The sequence below is a fragment of the Ammospiza nelsoni genome, chromosome 2 (genome assembly GCF_027579445.1).
Source record: "Ammospiza nelsoni isolate bAmmNel1 chromosome 2, bAmmNel1.pri, whole genome shotgun sequence".
Lineage (NCBI taxonomy): Eukaryota > Metazoa > Chordata > Aves > Passeriformes > Passerellidae > Ammospiza > Ammospiza nelsoni.
The window spans coordinates 112,308,882-112,331,175 of record NC_080634.1 but is presented as its reverse complement, the minus strand read 5'-3'; the positions used below and the strand labels follow the sequence as shown (position 1 = coordinate 112,331,175).

At 43.3% G+C, this 22,294-nt stretch overlaps 1 protein-coding gene across 3 annotated transcripts in view; it reads right to left on the bottom strand.

Moving 5' to 3' along the window:
• Window positions 1-17,856, bottom strand: part of USP9X (ubiquitin specific peptidase 9 X-linked) — a 96,433-nt gene extending 78,577 nt beyond the window's left edge. For all 3 annotated transcript variants that reach the window (XR_009417804.1, XM_059465888.1, XM_059465889.1), the window contains exon 1: window positions 17,556-17,856. The gene's annotated coding sequence lies outside the window, so the exon portion shown is untranslated. The remainder of the gene's footprint in view (window positions 1-17,555) is intronic.
• Between the last annotated feature and the right edge of the window lie 4,438 nt (window positions 17,857-22,294).

Sequence of the window (22,294 nt, the reverse complement as noted above, 5' to 3'; positions counted from 1 at the left end):
AGCTCAGCTAAGATACAGCTACTTAACAGTATCCAACTTCCCCTTGTTCAAGGTGCTCCTACATGCAGCACTCACATGAGTTTAGGCAAGCAGTAAGAGCACAGAAAGTGAACTTCCAAACCTGAAGTCCAAGAAATTCTAATCAAAACAAACTCTATTCAAGCCAAGGCTGACAACAGGATTGGGCTCTGCACACCAAGGCAACAAAGCCAATATACTCAAAATGTATTAACTCATTTCACAGCATCACAGAATGGTTTGGGTTGGAAGGGACTGCAGTGATCACCCAGCTCCAACCCCCTGCCATGGACAGGACACCTTCCACTAGACCAGGCTGTTCCTTTGATCCAACCTGGCCTTCAATGCTTTCAAGGATGGGGCACCCACAACTCCTCTGGGCAAGCTGCACTAGTGTTTCACTACAGGAAATAATTTCTTCCTAACATCTATTCTAAACCTACTCCCAGTATAAAGCCCTTCTCCCTGTCCTACCACTGCATGCCTGTCCTGTAAGTACCCTCCCCATACCAGGAGGGGCTCCATGGTCTCCCCAGAGCCTTCTCCAGGCTCAACACTCCCAAGCACGTCAGTGTGACTTCAGAGGAGAGACCCTTCCACATGGAGTAACTTCCAAAAGACTTAAATCAAAAAGGAAAGCCTTTACATCAAAGGACTGTCTTGCTTCAAAGCAGTAATTGCTGAAGGCCAGGTGTTCAAAGGGAACTAGAGAGCAGCAGCAAGCGTCTTTCTCCAAAAGAGAAAGACACATTCATCTGCCAATAATTCCTGGGACATGCAACAGTCAGAGAGTGCACCCCTGGTTACTTACAGCACATGATGCTTTTTCACAAATAATGTATTGGAAGGACAGACCTTCAGATCACACACTTCATTCTGGCTACCAGATGGAAAAACACTTCCAGCTCCTGTTCTGAAGTGTTTAGCTCATGTGACAGTGAACAGAGACAAATCCAAATATACAGCACTCAGTCAATGCCTTAGACAAAACCCCCCCAAATGTTGAGCCAATGAACTGATTCCCCTCAGGGAGCTGTGGCCCTGCTGTCACACCACAGGTGCATGTCCCTGGCTGCTGCCACAGGCAAAGGGCTGAGCAAGACTGGGCCTCATCCTGTACAGCCACCCCTTCACTCAGGAGCTTTCCATGGCAGTCACACTGGTTCAACTGGTACCAAAACACATCCTCAAGGACATTCAGGGTCTCTCAGTGACAGAAGGAACAGGGACATAAATGTTCAGTCCCTAAAATTCTATTATTTAAACTACTAGTCTAAGCATTTCCCAGCAATGAAGAAATTACATTCTGATAAGTAGCTAAATAATATGGGGTTTTATGATAGGAGATGAAAATTTTAGTTGTGACAGTAAAATAACCCAGACTTTTCAAGAACAGAATCCAGTAAATATAAAAAGCACTGGAAAATGCACACACTGGCACATCAGAAAAGCAAACTTACTAAGTGACTTCTATTCAGTGAATGCAAAAATCTACCTTAAAATGCCTAAATTGTTTGAACCATGACTTTCACTTACTAAAAAGCCCTTTTCTTGAATTCCCAATGAACATGCAAAGAAGTGGGTAAGACTTCCTTCCACCTTAGTATTAATAGAATGAGCTACAATAGGAAATACCTTCAAAACTAAAACAACAAAAATATCAAAGAACTTCAGAATATAATTTGTTCCAGTCAGACCCAATTCACACTGTTATATTTTTTCCAATTATGCTACAGTTTATTTATGCACAAAACTGTCCTTCTGCAACCCAAAAAACGTGTTCTTGGCAACAGAGCCAATCAGGACTGAACTGATGCTTCAGGTCCAAATCAAACCCAGTCCTTCTCAGGCAGCCACAGAACAGTTCAGGCAAGGACAAGCAATACATTAGCAGTTGGTAATCTATCATCTATGGAGTAATTGTTATTGTATCCTTACATCTGTCACTACTTCAGGAGAATAGAATGTCTAAAGTTGCACTGAAGACTGATTAAATGGTCTTGGTCCCTTACTTCTGACTGTTAAAGCCACAGTTTGGTCCTGGATTCAGCCAATTCAAAAATGGATGTGACAGCTACACCTCTACAAGCCATGGAGCAAAATTCATCATCAAAGGTCAATCACACTTGAGCAAAACCAGTCCCAGTGTTCTGGGAATGCATCTGGCATCCTCCCTTCTCACTTGCACAAAGAACACTTTTACTGAGTGTGTTACTCTTTATCATTTGTGCTTTAGGAGTTATGTTTAGAGATGGTTTCTCTGTATGTACATTATTCTTAATTGAAAGTGTATCTATAAATAGGTGCTAGTGGTATCAGCTGCTTTTCTTAGCTCTCTGTGCTAATTCAAGCAGTCAGGTGTTTTCCTGCAGCACAAGCTAAAAGACCTGCAAAACACACATTTTGTATTGGTTCTGTTCTTGAACTCCACAGCTTAAAAGCTCCTAGCTCTAAATAATGCCTTATTGTATTTATAATTTGGGGCTTCAGAACCAAGGAGGAGATGCCATGTCATGTGGAGGAAATGCTGCAAACTCTTCTCAGAAGCTGGAGGAAAAGGTAGGTTCTTCTGCTCTTCCTGATTTTGTCTGTGTGCCTGATTGGCAGTTCTGATTTTTTTGAAAGGACAGTGCCAGTTAAAAGTACAGTTTGTGTAGTTCTTGTCTGCTGATTTCTCAGTTCTTTTTCTTCTTTGATAAGCCCAAAAGTCAGAGAGAACAGAAACAGCAATCTTAAAAGGACATCTTTATTCCCTAACTGCAAGGGAGTAGACAAATAGTTGCAAAGCCCAGAACAGCCAGGCTACCTTGGCAGTGCATGGTCTCTCATGTTCTGTAATGGGCTCAGATATTTGATTCATCCCACTGCACTCTCATCTCACTGGAGCAGCAAATTGGTGTGGAGGGAGAACTTCTTGGCTACTCTTTTTTTTTCCTAGATGTAAAAGGCTGTAATTCACAAGTTTCCTATCAGTTCTGTGACCAAAATTATGTTTATATTTAAAAAACAGAGCTAAGGTTCATTCTTGCTACAAACATACAATTGTGGTGTTCACAGGCAGTTGCTTTTGTAAAATAACTGTGTTTTTTGTCACATTCACCAATATATACAATGTTTTCTGTATGTGCTTTGTTGGGGTAAATGACCTGACACTTGGCTGTGCTAGTGCACATTTTATTAGCAGATAACTCACATTACTCTGTGATGTGCTCTCACTGTTTGTCACCCCATTCCTGTGGGTGCCATGTGCAATATTCATTAGTAATTTTATAGTTTTATCTATGTAATTGGTAATATATTAACAGTATGAAATTGTGAATTGCTAGGTGAAGGGTTTGACTAGGAATGTGTTCCTGTTTGTTAAAATCATGTTAATAATTCTGGTTTCACACAGTAAAGGTTGATTTTTTTTAACTATTTTTTCCTGTAAATTTAATCAGACAAGTGTGCTACAATTCAGCACAGAAATTCAGGTAGTCTCTCAAGTCTTTTGATTCTCCTCCTCTACTCTGCTGTGGTGAGACCCCACTTGGGAGTGCTGTGTACAGTTCTGGTGTCCCCAGTACAAGGACATGGAACTGCTGGAGCAAGTCCAGAGGAGGCCACAAGGTAAAAGCAGAGGAGCATCTCCCTAACAAAGGCTGAGAAAGTTGGGCTGGAGAAGAGAAGGTTGAGTGGAGCCCTCACAGCAACTTTCCAATATCTGAAGGGGGTTCTACAGGGAAACTGGAGAGCAACTCTTCATCAGGAATGGCAGTGACAGGAAAAGGAGTAATGGGCACAAACTGAATGGGAAATTTAGGTTAAATATTAGGAAGAAATGTTTCAGTTTGAGGATGTGGGACACTGGAGCACACTGCCCATGGAGGTTGTGGATGCCCAACTCTGGCAATGCTCAAGGCTCCTTTCTCCTTTCATCATCAAATGCCTGGACCTTTAACTTGCTAAAAACATTGGGGTTTGTATCAAATATTGTGAGAGTAGTGGTGAAGCCACTCACTGATAGTAATTCAACTTGCAATTTATGCAGGAAGGTTTTGCTGTTATTTTAGGTTGCATTAGATTCTAGAATGTCTCTCTAAGCCAGGTCCTACTGTTAAGTAGAGAACATGGGTCCTGTAAATTCCAAAAGACAGCCACAGAATATCTCACTTCTTTTTATGAGTGGGGCACAAACCCTTCATAATTGTTAAGAACTTTTGTACCCTAGCTCTAGCAGAAGATAAACAGAAGATAAACAGAGGATAAACCTCTGAAACTTCCTTGGATGTTGTTTCCTTCTTTTGCTGCAGGGCTCACAAAGAAAGCTCAGATTTTTTTTTTTAAACACAATTTCGTAGGCAGGATTGATGAAGGTATTTACTTCCTCCTTCTATCACAGGAATATTTAAGAATAGAATTCTTTTGTTCATTTGGACCTCCAATGATCATCCAGTCCAACTGCCTCAGGATTACAGACAATACTAACCGCAGACAAAAACCTAAAAAAGCTAATTAGAAAAGCTTAAATCAAACACTCTTTTTGAGGTACTAGAGCCATTTAATACTGTTCACAACTCTAATTCTTCCTATGAAACAGAGTAAAAAACAAAATAACTCTTCAACATTCCATGCTTGGAAGACTGTGCCAAACCACACCAAGGTCCAAATCCTCACTCATGTTCAGTGCCATCCCTGGCCTTGGTTTCCTCCTCAGATACATAAACACATTGTGGATTCTGTAATTTCTGATGAGATTCATGCATTTTATGAGGCCACTGGTAAGTGCTGAACAGCTTTTGCTACCTTCATTCTTTCTCAAGTATCTGCAGGGAAGGATAATGGCATTGCAGATTTACCCCACTTGCAGCTTTAAAACATGGCCTTATTTATAGTATATATACTGCACTCAAGGCTTTGCAAAACTCAGGGTATAAATATTTGAAATCTTGGCTGAAGTCACTCAGCCAGTAAATTAGGGATATTACTACAATGTTGTTGTTACATGTTACCTGTGCACTGTTTCTCAAACCCTGCTTATGCCCAGCTCCTGATGTGTCACTGTGGTGTGCAGCACCCAATGCCAACACTGCAACTGGACTGCAAAGATTCTGGGAGAAAAGTGGAGTTTAAAACTGTCTGTAAAATTAAAGCTCAGCCCTTCTGCCTCACTTCATGCTCCCTATGGAAAACTTAATGGCTTCTCTAAACTATGTTAAACACTGTACTAAAGAAAATCAATTAATTGTAGCAGTCTTTACATCTAATATTCTGTGACAGTATCAACACATTATGGAAATTTTCACACAATGTATAAAACCAACACAACTTACTGCTTGGTTAATTGTAAATAATTAAAGCATGATACAACACCTAACACAGGTATTAAGCTGGAAGCAGATTACATTCTTGAATCCTAACAACTTTGTGAAATACCTGGGAATTTTTAAATGCTTTAAATTGAAATATCTAAGCATTCCTGTTACTGTACTAGCAATAATTTCACTTTTTTTTTAAACTCTACTTTTTACGTAATGTTTAATCAGCACAAAGTAAGCACAAGAACCCAAACTCTACCATCATTGTCAAGTGTAATTCAAATACCTCCAATACAGAAGAAAGTGACACCAGCATTAAAATTTGTGTTTCAATAAGTTCCTTCACAACTATTTAACAAACTCAGCCAAACTTCCAACTAGTTCCAACGTACCAACTGCCTGCTCAGCCTGGTGGTTTTTGTGCTGCTCCATGCCAGATAATGCAAGTAAACATTTTGACATTTTCTGCTGCCTTACAACCATCTCAGTCAGAAGATACTTAGCCTGAAAAATCAACCTTGCACAAGCTCCCTAGAGGTGTTACAAGATGATAGCTCATGTCTTTTAATATTGCCTGTCTTAAACGTGCTCCATTCCAACCCAACTCATACAAGCCCATCTTCCCAGGCAGGCTGAATGCTCCAGAAACCCCTGAAAATGCTCCAGAAATCCCTGAATGCTCCAGAAACCCCTGAAAATGCTCCAGAACCCCCTGAAAACTATCGGCCTGCTCCAGAGAACTTGTGTAACAACTCCCCTTTAAAATCTTGGCCCCTCTATAGGGAAGTAAGAAGTGGCAACAGAACAGCAGTTTTGTCTTCTGTCTTCATGTTCCTTCTGCCAACACAAAAGGTTGCAGTTTGATATAAATGCAAAAAGATACATAGCAGAGGAGGTTGGAAAGGAACAAGAAGCCCCTAGAAAGTACACTAAGAACAAAGCAGGGCTGGAATAGGAGAATTATTTCCACTATGTTCACTCCCCCCCACAGAATGAAGAAGTGACACCCCTGTCCCAGAAACACAGTATTCCTGTATCCATAAAGCCTATTAAAAAGCATGTCATAACCCTCTTTATAGAGAAATGCAGGAGAAAACAATCAACTAAGGGAGAAAACAATCATCCTAAGGGCTGAGGATGGGTTTAAGAATTCTGTTGCAGCTATCTGAAAACCAGAAAGTCATTCATAAAAACCACAGCCCACCACACACAAAATAAAAGAATCCACAACACACACTGCTGCTGTTCTCCCTGCACTGAAATAATCCCATAAACTGCCAATCCCATAAACGCCCTGGCTAACGAGCCCTCATTCCATCACAAACCAGCCTACAAAGCTGCCATTTCTGAGCTGAGCCTACCAACAGGCCAGGAGAGACAAGAGGAGCACAGGACCTGCTCTCCTCAGGGACAGTGCTTAAACCAGCACCACGTGAGGGTGACACAACTCCAGTAAGGTGGCTTTGCTACCACAGTGTGTGCATGGATCTGTTCTGCTTCTGCCACTGGAATCTCAGTGGGCAACAGCAACCTCATCCCCCAGGACAAGCATTGTATCCTGATTTTAGAAAATAAGTCTCATTGTATTTGTGCATGTGGACAAGCCTTCAGCCAGGGTAAAGCCTCCCAGTCCATCTGAAATCAGGGAAGTCTCCAGTGTGACAAGAAGGGAAGGAGGGAAATCCTGCTGGCTTCCATCCTAACCACTTTTTCACCCCTTGCATCACCACATCACCAGCCAGATCAAGAAGCCAAGCTCTCTGAAAGGTAACTGGAGGATAGGAATAAAATCATTTTAGTTTTCAGCTGCATCATAAGCCATATGAACACTAACAATGGCAGGAGAAGCAGGAAGAACACATAACCATGAATAGAACCAACCCTTTCAGCATCACTGCAAAGCTCTCGTGAAATTACACCCCAGAAGAGAAGGGAAAGGGAAGGAAACAGAACACAGTCAATTAGAATTAGCACATATGCAACTAATATATAATCAAGGTTCATGTACATTATAGCACAAATGAACCTTTACAACACAGAAAAGTCATAAAGAGCAAAATTCTTCACACAATGGATCTCACAGGAAAATGCACACAGAGAAAGCTGTTTAGCAGATGATAAATGCCAGGAATGTCAGTCCACCAACAGCACAAGTTCAGTCATGAAAGAAATATTAAGCAGCCACAGCAAATAATGCCAAGTGCAAGAAGTCTGAGAAGGTGAAGGCAACAAACTGTCCTGGAAATTATGATAAAGCCAGTGGAACACTCAGCAGATCACAGTGAGTCAGGAAAATTATTTGGCAGTAATACTTTGAATATTCTCACTACAAGCAGACAACTTAATGACAAAGCCACAGCAGGTAACACAGAAGTTGTAAAACGCAGAAGGTGGCAAAAATTTTACTTCTGATGACAACAAAAAAAAAAAAGCCAGAGCTATGAAACTGTAAGCAAAACCCTACAATTCAAACACTACCTGGAAATCAGGTAAAAAACAAAATGGAACTAGAGATGACAGAGCATGGGTAGCTGAGCACAACAGCCACATCCACTGTGACAGTCAACATCTTAGGACTTTTTCACAAGTTTTCATTTAACAAAATTGCATGAGAGACAGACACAACATGTTCTCTGTATTTGTCAAAGGCTGAATTTGTCATTTTTCTCCTACCTAATTGGAATTTTCAGAGTAATCTGGTTTCCACTGTAATTTCATTTCCATTGAACTAAGTCTCCTGGGTAAACAGTAATCAACTGAGGCACCAGGAAGAAAAATTGTCTGTACCTTATTTGTCACAGAAGTTTAATGATGTTTTATAAGGAAAGAAACAGAACTTCAGAAATGAAAGGGAAATCTCTGGCTTATAAGGCAGCTATATAGAAATCCCCAAAGTTAAATCTATGTCTTGTTCAAAAACATTGTTGGAGAACACACCTGTCTTTTTCAGATTCACCTTTTCATCTTCCCCTCATTTTTCTTGATATTGAGAGAAAGAGAAAACTGAGAAAGAGTGAGGAGGCACAGCAGAAACTTAAGCCCAAAAAACTGTGTAACTGCTGAATAGCTAACAAAAATCCACTGAAAAGCTATGGCAGGAGGTAGGTTTGAAGTTCACAGCCTCTGAATCTCAGCTCTTCATCAGTAACACAAAGACAACACAAGCTCTCTGATTAATGATTGGGTAACACACAGGAGGAGAATGGAAAGAACCCAAAGAACCTACCAAGCTTATCAAGCTTCCTTATTAACAGAGAAATAATTCTACTCAGTGTTCAGACTGATGTCACACATGCATTTACAGAGAGAATTCCACAGATAAAATACTGAATGAAATCCAATTCCATCTGACTGAATGAGTCCATCCAACAGGAGGAAGAGCTCCTAATTAGGGGTGTGAGGCAAACACCAGTTTAATGACAAGCCTCATTCCCCTATTTCCCCATTTTCCATTTGATATAAACTTAGAGGAACCTGAAGCTCAAGACCAAGCACAAGCTCCTACATATGGGTCAGAGCAATCCCAAACACAAGTACAGGCCAGGTAAAGGATGGAATGGGAGCAGCTTTGAGGAGAAGAACTTGGGGGTGCTGGGGGACAGGAAGCTCAACACAACCCAGGCAATGTGCACCCACAGCCCAGAAAGGGAAACGTGCCCTGGGCTGCACTCAGAGCTGTGTGGGCAGCAGGGAGAAGGAGGGGATTCTGTTCCCTGCTCTGCTCTGGGGACATCCCACACCCATGCTGTGTCCAGCGCTGGGGTCCCCAGCACAAGACAGACAAGGACCTGCTGGAGCGGGTCCAGAGGAGATCAGGAGAAGGACCAGAGGGCCAGAGCAGCTCTGCCAAAAAGACAGGCTGAGAGAGCTGGGGCTGCTCAGCCTGGAGAAGGCTCTGGGGAGGCATTAAAGCACTTTCCAGCACATACAGGGGACTTCTGACCAGGGCAGGTAGAGACAGGACAAGGGGGATAGCTTTAAGCTGGAAGGGGTGGGTTTAGATGAGGAGCCAGGAACAAAACCTTTACTCTGAAGGTGGTGAAGAACTCCAACAGGTTGCCCAGAGTTGTGGATGTCACATTGCTGGAAGTGTTCAAGGCCAGGCTGGATCCTAGGATCCATTTGCCATCCCCCTAAATGGTTCTTAAATGATTATAAAATGCTTATATAGACCATGATTCATAATTTTTTCCCAAGGCTCATTGCATCATTTGTTTTTCACCACACACAATTTTAAAGTAACTTCACTAAGCCATCTGACAATTACCTAAAAAATGAATAATGGACACATTTTAAAAAATAAGCTTTTAGTTCTGTAGAGAAAATCACTGAAATACAAACCCCATGTCCTGATGAAATAATATGAAGAAAACAAACTTTTCACTTCCATTTATCAAGAATCTGTACAAGAACAAGGCCCCTAAAACATCAACCTCATATTTACAACTGCAGCAAGGCAAAGAAAAACTCAACTGATTATATGCACCCTGTGACAAGCTGTGTGTAATGCAGACACTTTCTCATTCACAGCTGGAAAGTGTCTCCAAAGTACACCCCTAGCATCACCAATTCTGGGAAACAGAACATCAGCTGTTCAGTAGAGACAAGACAACTCTCCTTGAAAGCAGATTACTGACACCTGACCAACCAGGCAGGTAGGAGCAAACTACAAAGATTTTAATAATAATTTCTAATTAAGAGAAAATCATCACAAAACCCATGAAAATAGCTTAAGAGAAAACAAACACTTTGGCAGCCTATGTGAGAAGCAAAGTTTTGTTATACCTACAGAAATGTATCCCCAAAATAACTTCTTCACAATTCTTATCAAAGGAAAAATCATTGCAAGTGAACTGTTTAAATGTCAACATGGTTGTTCAGGCTTCTCCCCCCACTTCATCTCTGGAAGGAAGTTCTAGACAAGAACTTCAATTGATGAAACAATAGAGAAACTGATTATGTCAAATATATGGAATAAAGAATTCTAGTGGACAACTGCAATTTAGAACTTAAGTGACATCAATGATAAACTCACATTTAAAGCAAATTTGCTGTTAAACTGAAAGTAGAACCACAGGGTTAGTCTTCATTTTAAGTGTGAACTACGACTTATTTACTGTATTTTCACACCCACAAAGAACTGCAGCGACTCATCAACACTGCCAAGCCCTCAAAGTGTGTTTCAGGTGTGGCACAGTGGAAGAACATCCTTGAGAGCACAGAGAGAGTTTGATCTCCTGCTCTCAACTGCTGAGTTACTCACTGCTGGCCTACACGAGCCCATAACCTGCACAAATCTCAGCTCCAGGGTGACACTTGTACCTGGGGAAAGGTGACACAAACAGAGCACTGAGTGCTGCTACAATTTCATGCTCAAAGATGATCTTCTCAAGTACCATCTAAGGATCAACCAACACACTGCAGTGGAACCTTCAAATTAAACCCTTATATTGGCTCTCACCTGCCAACAATGAAACCAAACCAGCCACTGTCCTCCTCCAGCTGCCTCCAGGCAACACATCCCGAGTTCTACTGCTCCCAAATATTCACAGCATTCTCAGGAAAGTGACAGAAGATAACAGGAACATTCATGACAGGATGAACTACCAAACCCTTCTTCATCTAGTCAAAACTCTCAGAATGGTGCAGGTAAGTGGAAAATTCCAGCCATACACCTGCTAACCAGAGCTGGGACTGACTGGGGTTCTTTCATTACACACTGGCTCACAGCAAGGCTTCACTCCCACTGAACTCACTGAACATCACTCAACTGATGGCTGCTGCAGCCATTCAAACAAACAACAACAAAAAACAACCTCAGTTTTGCAATCCTATACATGGAAGAAAAAAAAAGCTTCCCAAATGGCACAAAGGGAATTCATGTTCTCAGCTGCATCTTCACCAGACATGTGACAAACTGTCAGCCACAGAACCTTCCTGAACTGCTACAAGAACACACACTGTAAGAATTTTCAGGCTGTGTTTCTGCCTAATTACCAAAACTATCACAAAGACATCCTGACACAGCAAGAGAACTGAAAAGCACTTCAGAAATGTGACATTACCACCTCACCTAAGAAAAACATCAGTACATCATCCCAGAAGCAGTCCCATGGCATGAGTGTCTGCACATGTGTGTCTGTATATACACACACAGCACTAGGAGTATTCCAGGGACAGCACCTGGGATTTTAAGGCCCCACTGTGGTTAATAAAACACTGCCTGAAAGACAGGACAACACACATGGAGAGCTGTGCAAAACTGGAACCTGAAACTGCACAACCTGCCACCTGAGTTAGATCTTCAACCTCCAGAGGATTTATGTCACAATTTATGATTTAAAAAAAGGAAATCCTCACAGCTAAAGGATTCAGGAAAACACATTAAAAGAAAACATCAGAAATTATCAAACAATTAATATCTATTTCTAAATCAGAAATTCACAAAGTCTAAAATACAGGTTAAACTACAGCTTAATGCTTTGGTTTATCAGAATTTCAGCACTACATCAACATACTTACTAATAAATTAAGTTAAACAGATACATCTTTCTTATTTAACTTTCAAAATCATGAACTTGTCCTGTTGAAATGTACTAAAAAACACACTGAAGTACTTGATTGCTAAAACAACAGAAAAACATAAACCATAAACAACTCAAGGCTAATTTACCAAGAACATTTTGACAACAATGTTCATTCCTGTCTTATATTTAAAATGAGACTTTTTTCACCCCACTGCCAAATGTATCTCTGGACAAGAGAACTGAAGTTCCACCCAGAGCCAGCACAGGCCTGTCCCCACCGTCCCACAGCACAGTGGCAGTGAGGACACCCCCTCCAACCAAAGGAGCCTCTCTGGTAGCAGAGCGATCAGACCTGACACACATCACTGCTGACGTTTCTTACTGAACACATTTCTAAACAATCTTTTTTTCCTTCTCTCACCATTTCATGTTGCTACAGCTAAGACAAACCAAACCTTTTCCTCTTCCCGCACCCAGTCCCACTGAAGCTGGAGAAAAGGTTAAGCAGCAAGTACATGACTTAAGGACTGAACCCTATGGAATTTGGAATGTGCATTTTTCTGTCATTCCATGTGCCATTCGACTGCTGCAAAACACTGCTACTTGTCTTAAAGGCTCTTCCAGGGACAATTTTCTATTACTTGAGTTTTGGGTATTTTACATGAAAGCTTAATGAAAAGACAGCCCTGAAATTCCCTCCACGTACTTTTCATTACTTTGAAGCAGTCACTTGAACACTTGTGTTAAAGAAGTCTTTTGCAATTTGTAACAGAGAGGATATGAGGAAACTCGGGCAACAAGGATGTCTTGCGTTCCACACAGTCCTGAATCCCAGCTTAAAAACAGAATTTGGAAAAAAAGCACATCTCTAAGGAATGATGCAATGTGGAATTCCCCTCCTCTGAGTAAATCCACAGCTGAATGCTAACAACCTAACAGGAGGATTTGCTGAAATGTCCATGCAAAGATCCAAATGCAAGAAAATCACATTTTTCTCTTAGCAGTTACACGTGTAATGAAAACAAAGTCACCAAACAGGGTTACATAGTGGTTTTGTAAGCAGATCCAGGATGCTACAAATACAAGCTTCCCACAGTAACACTCCTGATAGTTACCCAGAACTTCCAAAGCATCTTCAATCTGACTTCATGAAAATGGTTGATAATACCAGCATTCAAAATTTACCTAGACCTTAAATCTACATCCCATGGATCCCTTTCAGAGCTGTACTGACACAAAGTCAACCAAAAGCAAGTAATCATTCTCACAGTCAAGAGTAATTAATTCTTTAAGAAAATCATATTTCAACAATGTTTTTTTAAAAAGCAAGCTTGGGAACATACCTATATCCCAGTGGGTTTCATTTCAAGCATTATAATTTCTATTTGAAAAAGTGTCAACCCAAAAGCCTTAATAACAAGCAGACTGAATTCAACTCTCCAATAAAATGAGTAACTAATGGCTTCTTATAAAACAAAGCAAATACTAGAAAATTCACAACACAAAATGCAGAAGAAACCAGTTGTGCTGTTGAGTTCCCTCAAGGAAAAAAAAAAAAAAAAAAAAACAAAAGAGAAGCAAAAAGTTTAATACCAAGTCACAAGTGGCTACTTTAAGACCTTCCTTCCTTTCCTCCTACCCTGTGCAGTGAGGACAGTCATTAACAGCTCTCCTGTAATGTCACAACAGCCCATTTTAAATCACCAACCCAGATCTGGAGAACACACTCAATGCACCAGTGGGCTCGGGGGGGCCCTGCCATGTATCAGAAAGGCAGCAGTGACATTTTGAGGGTGCAAGGCAGTGACAGAACATTTTTCTGCCCTGTCTACTGAAGACTCTAAACAAAATATCTAAATCCCCAAGTGCAGAGGACACCTCTGCACATTCCCAAGTCATGTTTTAGCCCTAAGCATAAGAGAACTAGCCAATACAACATAACTGTCTAAAAAGGAAACTCATAATGAATTACAACCTTCATAATTAGTGTGACAACTTTCAGATGTTCCTACATTACTAAGAGAACAATAAACTCGATTTAAGACATGGAAAAAGTAATTGTGTTTTTCTAACACAGAATCAGAAGTAGCTCCAACTTCCCAGACAGAAAACTTCAAGTCTCACTGCAAGTATGTGCTAACAGGAGACCTCCTTGGGCCGTGCTCTGCAGAATCAGAACAAGGCTCAGTTATGTTAAAGAATAAAGGTAATGCTGTGTATTCACAGATAACCAGTGAGATGTGAGACAAGTCCACAGCAACAGCACACAGTGCTGCCAGCTGTGCAAAACACAAGGACTGCAATGAAACACAGACACTACCAAGCTGTGCTCCCAAAACACACCCTGAAGTCCAGCTTCAAACTTGGAATTCTGATTTAAAACATGGGTGATGTGGACAATAAAACCGGGTGCACTATGCAGAGGGTGAAGAGAAGACACATCCAAGTAAAGAAAACTTAAGATATCTGCACAAGAGAATCCACATCCAGACTACTGTTAATGCTCACACCCAGCAAACACCTGCACACAAAAGCCTTCACATTTACAACTTTTCAAATGAACAGAAAATCCTGCAAAGTTTCTTTCTCTGCAAGTGCTGGAAAAGCAAGGCTCCTGTGATTACAAGAGAAAGAATTAAACTTAGTACTATAGTTTCAAAGGTTTTGCAGAGTTTGGATTGTCCTTAAAAATATAAAATTCTGCTTTAAGTTAAAAACAGTAAGGGACACCTTTGATTCATTCATCCATTTACTTCACAAATGAGCCTGTCTTGATCTGGATGTTTTCAAAATATACCTATTTTTGATCTCTTAGAATAGATAAAACTGTATTTCTTTTTTAAAAAGTGAGTAAATACATACACACACACACATATATTTATATACACATATAAATTTATGAGTATATAAATATATATGCACATAAATTATATATATTATATATATGTATATATATATTTACATACACACACATATATATATTTATATACACATATATCTCTACACTCAGAGTACTGCCTAACACCAAAGTACTTTCCATTCAAATATCTGAACTAAGTTCTGAACTTGGCTAAACCATAGCAGGAAGGGCAGAATTACTTTCCATGGAATTTAATATATTTTCAATACACACCTGACAGAAACAGAACTTCAAAGCCATTTAAAAATAAATTGTTCAAACTAATAAATAAATGAATTCCTATCCATTCTTACCCAGGGCTGTATTCATACTGGAAGGTCCTAAATTAATTTTAATTTCAAATGTAAGATGTCTTGGAACAAAGGTACCTTTATTTTCTCAGAAGTCTCTTTAATTTTGCAAAATAGACAGTAATAACTATTTTAGTTTATTTTGAGTCTCTCATCTATGAATTTCAGCACATTAATAAAATGCAGAAACCTAAAAGTGTGCCTTTAGTACACAGAGTAGTTGCACAGGTCTGAGCACAAAGGCACCACAATGTGGGGAAAAAAATGTTTATGTAAGGGTGACAGTGTTCCACAGAGATGGAAAACAGTTTTGCTACCACCATCTTTATTGATTACCACCTCCAGATGTGTCTTCCTGTCAATTCCATGGGCAGAGAAATTACCACAAAGGCAAATTCTGCAAGACATGAAGCAGCAGCCAGGCAAGATTCAGACAGAAGCTTCCCAAAAGAAACTCCCTGAAGAAAACTACACAAAAGGAAAGTACAAGACCCTCTGGAGAGGGAAAAGTTACTGTGATACAATCTTACATTTATTTCTGGTTAACTCCCTCCCCATAAACATGCTGATAATTTGAGTTTCTTCCACTGCAGCTTTATGATTATGTTTTTGGGTTTTGTACACAGCTATCATTAAGCATCACTGTTGTCTGGTGGATTGCAACAGAATAATCAATGCATGTATTCTGTATGCCTCCCTGAAATTCTTGGTATCACTACTGTAGTCTGTTGGTTCGAAGAATAAACATTACTTCAACTCCAAGAATCAAAAGCATTGTTTGAGAAAACAAAACAAAACAAAAAAGCCCAAACAAACAAACCAACTCCCTCATGTATGACTTGGGTTTTGCTGAAATAAATATGCAACTTGATCAGCAACACTTTTGGTGGGGAGGCCTGACAATTTCTCAAGTAAAATATGAAAAAAGAAAATTCCCAAGTACAATATGAATAATAAAGTTAGCGGCCTACAGCTCTCAGCCACCCCTAACCCCTTCTTACTAGGGACACAGTTTCTATTCCATAATCAGTAAAGGTAAATCCCCCAAACACCATCAATAGCCCCTTCCTAAATGTAACAATTTTACCAGCCATTTGTCAGGCCCCGGAGAAGCTGCCAAAAACCCCAGGTTACGTGATCTGTCACAGCAAGTGTTGCCACTGTATACTGAAGAATGCATAACAGTATCTCAATTCAACAACTTTTTAAAAAAATACAGGCCCCAGTTCTGCAAGTAGGTCAGCAAAAGCAGGCCTGGTGCTGGCTCTGAGCCCGCGACTTCAGAGGGTCTCTGGGCTGATACAAACGCCCAGTGATATGAACACAGCTGCAAAACTGCGAATATAAACCCAGTTGTACAGATAACATGAAAACAGCTGAGACAGACACAATATGTCTGCAGCCAGCCTGGGAGTCCTTTGAACATTTAATTAGAACAATTCTTTTCTGAAAGGTTCTTTTTTTCCTGTACAGCTGCGAGCTACTACAAATCTTCAAAATACCTAACTGGACTTCTGAAGGAGCAAGCTGGAAATTAAATATGGCATCTTAAAAACTATCACAACATTTTTGGATACCTCTACAAGAAAAAAAAAAATCACTCAAGAGCAAAATAAGTAATTTTCAAAAGCTATTCCCACTGTATACAAACAAAGCTGCACAAAGTGGGACGGCACATGTTAAGACAGTGGTAACTAACACACAAAAACCCCAACAACCCATCCAACTGGTGAAATCCCGTTTTCTCGAGGACAATAACACTGAGTATCTGCGGCCAAACTACACGCAACTACCTCTGCCGTACACGTCGGGCAAGGGAAGAGGGCTGTCCTGCCTAAAATAAATCGCTACAGACAAGCCCTAAGACACAACTCCGAGGAGAAGCGGCGCGGTGAACTGCAGGAATTAGACGAAAAAGCCACGAACGCTTTTCGTACATGGAAGCCGGGGCGCTGGAAGCCGAGGCCAGAGGAGTGGCCTACGTGTTAACAGTGTTTACAGCGGGCGTGAACGAGCTGCTGCTGCTGGATTTCATTGAGACCGTCGGGAAAGCGCCTCGGCAGGGCCTGATTTCCAGGCGTCGCCCGGGCCTACGCGGCCCCAATCACTCCACCTCAGTAATGGCGTTCGGGGCGAAGGGAAGCGAGAGCCAGGGGAGGCGATGCCGGTGCAGCGCTGCGCGGACGCACCGGGCCCTGCACACCGGGGGGGCCCGGCCACGGGGGCCCCGGAGAGGCGGCCAAAGCCCCCCGAGGGCGCCGGGCGCTCCCCCCCGCCGGCAGCCGGGGATGAGGAGCCGTCAGCCATTTTCCCTCGCCCTCCAAAACACGGCGGTGCGGGGCCGACACGCCGGGGCTCCGAGGGAGGCGCTGCCGCCGCCTCACGCCCCGCGGGTCCCGGGGAGCTCCGTGCTCGCCCCCAGCCGCGCCCCGGCCCGCGGAGCCCCATCCCCGGGGAGCACAAACAGCGGCCCGGCCCCGCCCGGGCACCGCTCCGCACTCACCCCCGCACCGCTTCCCCTCGTCCCGCGGCGGCTGCTGCGGCGGCCCGGAGCCCTCCTGGGCGCTGCCTCATGCCCGGCGGCCGGCGGGGCACGGTCTCATGCCAGGCCGCGGCTCTGAGGGGGCGGCTCCGTTCCCCCGGCTCCCACTCGGCTGCGCTGGGGCGGGAAGCGGGAGGGCAAATCCGGCGCCGCTGCCCGCGCTCCGGGTGCCGGCCCTGAGCGCTTCTCTCTCTCTGGGGCGTTTTTCCTGCGTCACCAGCTGCTGCCCGGCGGCGGCGGCGGCGGCCCTGCCTGGGCTCGGGCTGGGGCTGGGCCGGGGCCTGCGCGCTCCGCTCCGCCCCGTCCGGGCACCGGGCGCACGCGGGGGGGGTGGGCGGACGCGCGCCCGGGGCTCGGCCGGGCGGGGGTGGCGGGGCCGGGCCGGGCGGCGGGAGCTCCTCGCTCAGGGCTCGGCGGTGCGGGGGTGGCAGCGCGGAGGGAGGCGGCAGTGGCGGCGGCTCCTCGCGCTCCCGGCGGCGGCGGCGCAGCCGCGTCTGGCGGGGCCCCGTGGGCAAGATGGCGGCGCCGGCAGCGCCTTCCGCACCCGGCCCAGCGCGGCGGCGGTTCGGCCACCCGAGCGCGGCAGTGACGCGCCGCCCGTGTGCCCGCCCGGGGCCGCCGGTCCCGGCCGCCCCCCCCCCCCCCCCCGGTGTGTCGGTGTGCGGGGCGGTGGCGGCGGTGAGGGAAGGACGAGGGCTGCGGGACACACACAAACACACGCACGCACGCACGCACGGCCAGCGGCGCGCGGGCGCGCGCGGGGCCTGCTTGGCGTCGGTTGGGCGCGCGCGCGCTCTCCATTGTGGCCCGCGCCGCCGGGCGCGCGCCGGGGCCCGGATGGTGACGTCAGGGCGGTGACGATGGTGACGTCAGCGCCGCCGCCTCCCGCCGCGCTGGGGCCGGGCCGGGAGCGGGACGGGGACGGGGGCGCGGGCGGCGGCGGCGGCTCCGGCCCTCAGGGCCCGCAGAGCAGAGCCCCCTCCCCGCTCGGGCACATCGGCTCTTCCCGAAAGCCAGACGGAGCTTTTGTTCCTCTTGCAGGCTCCCCGGGGCAGCGGGCGCAGCTCCGAGCCTGGCAGAGCTCAGGGACAAGGCGCTCATGGGTGGCTCTCAGGGTGTCCTGCGCAGGGCCTGGGGTTGGAGTCCATGATCTCCATGGGTCCTTCCAGCTCTGAATATTCTGAGATTCTTTGGTTCTTTTTCCTTTCTTTGATACGTCTGCCTTTACATGGCTACAGTAGGAGATCAGTAGAACCCCGGTCCGTGCGTGCTTTATAAAGCGACCGGGAGGACTTCAAGCCTGGATTTAAAACCTGGGAAAGGATGCTTGGGGCAGGACAGAAGTTTGGCAGATGTGGCGAACTCGGACTTCAGGAATACCTGAAGTGCTTAAAGTTTTGTTAGTCTGTGTTCCAGGATCAGTCTCATTTTAACAACATCATTCAAGAATTTCGGAGCAGGAGGTGAAAGATACGATATTGAGCTGAAAGCACAGGAGGAATTTAGCCTCCCCGTGTCGGAGTTTGCTTGAGAGGCTCAGGCCAACAACCTTAACTCCAGTGCAAAATGTTTTATCTTTTGGACCACACAGTGACAAAAGACTAAAAAACTGAAATACTAATTGCTCATTGCAGGAGATGGAGCAACATTGGGTGGGTGTTGTTCAGTAAAAAGCTGGAGCTCAAAATCAAGTGGTGATGATTCTGATGTTTCCTAATTTAGCAGAATTATTAGGTTTTTTGCTGATCATTAGATGGATTTGGGATGGAAATCTGAAGTATGTTGCTGTGTTAGCCACTCAGTAAACAAAACAAGGGATGCAGCTGCTTCATCACTACAAATGCAACAGTTTGTTTACTGAAGGAATAGCTGTATGTGCATTTTCTTCAGCAATAAAAACAAGCCATAACCATGGTGAAAGTTTGCAAGTGTCTGTGTTTTGTGTTTGGGTTAGAAATACATGTAATCATATCAAAACAGCTCTTTTATCTGTGGGATTTTCATGCTTCTGGGCATGTTATTGTAGCCTCCTTTTTTTGTCCCTTATCAACTACTTTCAGCTTTTCCTCCTATTTCCCATTAATCCACTTTGTTTTCCAGGGAAAGCATTTAAAATAGCTGCACCTACAATGCTTGTACCTTCCCTTGCCACCACAGTATTCTCTCTCAAGCCCTTCACTGTTTATGATAACTTACAGAAGCATGGTGACACCTCAGACAATTGTAGCTGCCCGTATTTTGACACTTAACTTTAAAAATAAACTGCTATGTTTGTTGCTGGTAATTTCTTTTATTGTTTAATAGTCCCTTGTTTAAAAGACAGGCCAAATACTGTGTTCCTTCTGAGTGCCATGACTTTATTTTGGCAGAGCCAAAGAGTGACACATCAGTGGATTTTTATAATGTGGGCAATTGTCCACCAAGAAATTGACTGTCAGGTCACATAAAAGTCAACAACAACAACAACAAAAAATATGAACAGTAGTTGTGGAAACAATGGTGGTACAACTTGTGGCAAGAATTCCCTCTTGTGAAAAAGCATTTGTTCAGCCAAGAGAAGGAGTGGGAACTTGGATTATTAAGTTATTATTCAATTAACTTTTCATTGAAGCCTTAGACTTGGAAGAGATGAAGAACTGATTCCTCTTCAGCTTCCCCAGGACCTTTGCTGGTACTTTGCAGGTTTTAGATTCTACTTTGTGTACAATCTGCAGAAGCACAGCAATACCAGAGGAATTTTGCATGGGGAAGAAACCAAAACTATTGTTTATAGGTGCCCTCCTGCCTGGTTTAAAGGTGCATTCTGGAGTGCCTTGACAGAGCAGCAGCTTGAAGCTGTGCTAATCAAAGGTCACAATAGGCTGAAGCACACAGCTATTTATGGCACCAAATAGAAAAGGTATTGGGTCTGCAATCACCCTGTGTGGTTCCTGAACCAGCAATCTGCACATGGACTTGTGGCTGGGGAATTCTTCCTGCCCAGACAGGAATCCATGCCTGCCCCTCTTTGCTCAGGCTTCTGAGGGCTTTGCTGTGGCTCACCTTGTGCTACACTCTTCTGCCTGAAAAGGTTCACGCATCCCAGCATTGCAAATAAAAGTTACCAGTTTGTCTTTGTGCAGCAGCTGTGGAAACACAAGAACACAAGCAAGATAAATTGCTGATTAAAGAATACCCATGAAATGAAGACAGAAGTCAGTAGGAATTCACAAATCTGACTAAGTGCTCCAAACTTTGTGAGAGAATTCTGGTTAATTCCCTGCTGTACACAACTGTTGGTATGATTAGAAATTGTTGATATTATTAGAAATGCTTTTGTGACATCTTTAATTCAGTGTGAAAATGTGGGGAAGGGAAGCATTTCCCTGAAGGCTTCCCTGCTCCAGCACTGTAGCTAGCCCATCAAACAAAAAGTGAAACCAGTTGTGAACTAGCTGAAAATGAAAACCAAAACATTCTGGTAAGGAAATTACTCAGAATTTAGAAAATCTCTGTGTTAATGGGTGTGTTTATCCCCAGCTCTTAAACTCTGGTTGAGGCTGTGCAGCTCCATGAGTAGACAAAAATGAAATTTACAGTGCTGCTGATGCAGAGTAAAGCTGTGGAGTTTTGCAGTGGGGTAGCAAAAGGAGGAATAACAGATGGAGAAAGCAGAATTTTTCCACAGACCCACAAAAGATCTTTTTTTTCTGGTTCAGCCCCTTGGATGTGGCATCACACACTGTCCACCAACACTCAGAAAACAACAGGTTGGGTGACAGTACTTTACATATTAATTAACATTCAAAATTAGGAAAAAAAATTCCAGGATAATGATGTTTCAAAAAGTTGTAAAAACTCTCCTGGAGTGATGCTCTATCTCTTTTCTGTTGCAAATAAAGGTCAAATACAGACATTTCATTTTAGTTTCTCCTGAGGTGACTGCTTTAATTACCATTCCTCACATCAGTGTAAGACTTGTTCCCATAGTGGTCACTCACTTTCCATCTTTCAACTTCTGTTTTCTGATTGTGAGAGATATTAACAGTGATGTTGGAATGGACATTATGTCACTCTTAAAAGACTCATGGAAGCAGATAAATCCAGTTTGTGCTCCATACTTACAGGTGCAAAAAAAGGATTGCTTAGGCAGAAAGCATAGAAATTTTATTAGAAAAAGATTCAGTAGATTTTTATAAGAAAAAGATTCTGTGGTCTCTCACATTAAGGGATGTTATCTGATTAGGAACAATTCTTGCGATAGGAGAAACATGGTGTGGCATTTTCATGTTATTCATTTAGTTGTGCACTTATGGGTTAAATGAACAGCATGAACAGAAATTCTCTGTGTGCCAACCAAATGCTCAGAAGATGTTGCAGAGACCATTTGTCAAAAAGTCTGTTTATAGGCCTAAAAGAGTATCATCTCCCCTATCTTTTGGAGAGGGAGCAATCCAAAATATTTTCCCTGACTAGTTCATTGCTAGCTGAACTGTCCTCAGATAATCCATGTGGTGTCCATGTGAAAAGCATCTATCTCGTAGGACTTGGACAGAGTTCAAAAAATGGATTTGACAGCCATATGATCCCCTTCATCCACATGAACCTTGGAGAAGTTTGACTTCCTTCCAGCCTTAAAAGCAGAGTGAGGGAAGAAGGGAAACTGTTCTTAAAACTTGTCAGTATTGTTCCTAAATGTGCTAGATGAGGACATTGTTAAA